A 3,393-nucleotide genomic window follows, 5' to 3' on the forward strand; every position below is an offset into this window, starting at 1 on the left:
CCACTACTAGACCTTGTCTGGTGAGCTAATCATGCTCTAGATAATTTCCTAGTGGTTTACCCAGCTGGAAGGGAATTTGACCAGGATGATAACTATTGAGGAACAGTCTTCCAAAATGCCTGGTATCTGCCATTGGCTTCCTACTCCTGGTTGCCTATGAACCTCACAAGAGGCTTGTTAGGCCAGGAAGAACTGTCCGTGTCCCATGTTGTCCTGACTGGAGGACAGCAAAGGCTGGTTAAGCAGTCAGCTCTGCTGGTGCCAAGTACTCAGGACTGGTGCAGTCAGATACTCTACTAACAGGATAAAAGTAAGATCTTACACAATGCATTAAAGTCAGGCTAAGGTTTACCTATAAAGAAGTTAAATCCATATCTCACCAAATAACAGTGCCTGCAGCTCCCAGGGCATTCTTTCCAATAGTGGTAAAAAGATCTTGCTACAGTGAAAAGAGTAAAGATATCACTGTCAGGTTAATTCAGCAACTCACAGCCTTTCTCAAGTAATACAGGGGTATGTTATGTGTCTCTCTCTCAGACTAGGGCTTCATTCTGGTCCCTATGAACTGTGTTTTATTCTGGCTAAATCTTTGAGGTTTAGACTACAATGAGTATTAAACTGTTGGTTGAGATGTTGGCAATATGGAAGTAAATAAACTGGGGGGGGAGCATATTAATCCACTTTAATGCAAAATTTTAATCATTGTTATTTGATAATTCATCAATTACTAGAAGCAACTTAAATCCTTTCATTAAAGTGGGATTTTTTACATGAGAATTTCCCAAAACATTGCCTCTGTTCTTTTTTTTTTTTTTATAAGGGGAGGGAGAGACCCATTTTACTATGTCAATCAGTTGTTTTCCAGTCCCTCTCCAATTTGAAACCTGTGAGTCCAAAGGCATGTATTGTTCTTGCTGCTTTCCCTAGGAGCTCACTCAGATTTTTATAAAAACCTAGAAAAAGGAGCCATAAACAGGCTCACACTATAGGAGGGAAATACCAGCATTGTGTAACCTTAAATGAAAGAGAAAATGCAACACTTCGCAAATTTTAAGAATTGCAATTACAATATTCTTTCAAGTTTACATTCTTTCTAGTTTTGTTCCAGAGAGATGCCTTTCACTGTCCTGCTCATAGAGCAGGCTGTAAGGAGAAGGTATTTGGTACTTGGATATTTATCCTTAATTTGAACTATGACTAAGGATCAGCAACAAGTGAATTACTATGCCATAAGCAGAGAATTTGAAAGGCCATTGATAAACAAGTGGATCCCTAGACATCATTGATTTAGGGGAGTTTGAGGGCCGCAGTACATCAATAAATGACTTGATGTGAAAAAAACGCATATGTTGCCTGAAGGGGAAAATAGGCAGGAACTGAACATAAAATGGCAAAAAGGATGCAGCATTTATTGATGTCTGTCTGTCCTCCCCCTGCAAAGCTAAGGAAGAGCAAGCTGGGTAAAACCACCAAGGCAGGAGTCTCCATCTCCTTTAATATCTTCAAGACCAAGAGAAGTGAAGCCCCATGCTGAGAATTGTAGTAGGTGAGTAATGGCAGTGATAAGGGAGCAGTGAGACCTAATAGAAGAGGGAGCTAATGCTCCTTCTCAGACAGGATGCCAGTTTCAGATTCAGGACCTGGGAAGAAAATTCAAACATAGCCTTGAAAAACAAATACAGCTCACTTGCTAAACCCTGAAACAGAGAAACTGGGCTCTGCTGGTAGTGCAGTCACTGTCACCAGGTGAGAACAGAACCAGGACAGTGACAGACCAATCACGCTGCTTTTACACAGAAAGTCTACTGCCCTCATCTAGGTTCTGAGAGAATGTCCAGAATCACATAGAAAAAGGCCTGGAGTAATGGACTTACCTCAAAAATACTGTTATGTGTGTCTTTGTATGTGTTAAACTAATGTGAGCAGTACTCCTCTGTTCTGGGGCACCACTGGCCTGACTAACATAGGTATTATGGACCTAAATTAAATGGTTTTGAGGTGGAGGCATGCAGAAAGACTGCTGGTTCCAATTTTCCATTCTTATGTACACAGAAAAAGTTGCTAACATCTCTGCCTCAGTTTTCCTTCTGAAAAAAGGTCAGGTGTCTGGGGATTAGTGATTTCATACCTGAGCAGAAGAAAGTGCATGAGGGAGGATTAATGTATTAACAACCTCCTATGTACCACATCAAATTTCTGAAATCCTTTTAATCCATTCAAATGCTCGCTTGAATACAGCCTAGTTAGGAATTAAAGAAAAAAAAACATTTCTTCAGTACATTTTGCTCTTTAAAGCATGTGGATAATTAGCATGAACCAGCAGAGCTGGCCCAAGTGGGAGGTTTTCCATCCTGATGCACCATCTGCAAGAATGGTTAAAGGGTAAATGCAGCCTACATTGTTCCAGCAAAAACTTCCAATAGAGAGAACTGGCTCCTCTCTATAGCCTAGTCAGGTATACACAAACACAGGCAAAGTGTAATCTTGAGATGCCATGGAGGAAACCCCTATGGATTCATTCAACGTAAGCTGAAAAAAGTACAAAATGTTTTTTTGACTGTTTCCAAGGTGTTTCTAAATGTCAATGGAAAGATACAGGGCTGCAAAGCTATTCCAGAGACAGAAAAACTCATTGTTCCTCAAAACTTCACTCTTTGGGTAGGAACCAGTGTAGTTCTAATCATGGAAACTGGAATTATGAGTCAGGCTATAAGTAGCATTCTCACAGGCTCTTTGGTTTGCTTTCCATTCCTAAAGCAATCGTTTCCTTCATAAAGTTTTTGCACTTTCTTCAAAGGAAATTGATAACATTCAACATCATTTACTGAACAATTCCGTTCCATTTCAGTTATGAGTTTCCTCCTAATTTCCTCTGGACTTTCCTCCGTAGACAACTTTTGCACCACAGTTGCAGGCCCACTGAGGTCTCCAGTGTTCTCAATCTGTGACAGCTACCCCAGTGAAGACCTCAGCTGAGATGTAAGAGTTAATGCCATGCCTTTTTTTTTTTCTGGGTGAGTTTGAAAACTGAAGTTTTAGGGTGTGCCACCATTAACATGGATTTCCTGTGATGTGCCTGCCTGCCCTCTTGCTTTAGCCAGAGGGCTTCAAATCATATAGAGCATTTTCAGGTTCAGTACATCATACCTCAGGAAGCAAGTTCTGTCAGGCATTCCAGGAGTCTTGAAAGGCTGCTCTCCCAGGCTTGTGGTCAGGCTGATTTCAAAGCAAGAGAAGTCCAGATGAGTGTGTGTGCAGCCATGCCAGGGTCTGAAAGGTGAACAATGCATAGCTGTGTTCCATTTCCAGGAAGCACTTTCATAGCTTAAGAGATGACATTGAGCAGATCTCCCAGTTTGTAGTACATAACAGAATAGCTATTAGTATTTATTC

At 40.9% G+C, this 3,393-nt stretch overlaps 1 pseudogene; it reads right to left on the minus strand.

The window, feature by feature from the left end:
* Nucleotides 1-2,289: 2,289 nt before the first annotated feature.
* On the minus strand, nucleotides 2,290-3,173 carry LOC134043766 (hyaluronidase-4-like; annotated as a pseudogene).
* Nucleotides 3,174-3,393: the final 220 nt, after the last annotated feature.

The sequence above is a fragment of the Cinclus cinclus genome, chromosome 4 (genome assembly GCF_963662255.1).
Source record: "Cinclus cinclus chromosome 4, bCinCin1.1, whole genome shotgun sequence".
Classification (NCBI taxonomy): domain Eukaryota; kingdom Metazoa; phylum Chordata; class Aves; order Passeriformes; family Cinclidae; genus Cinclus; species Cinclus cinclus.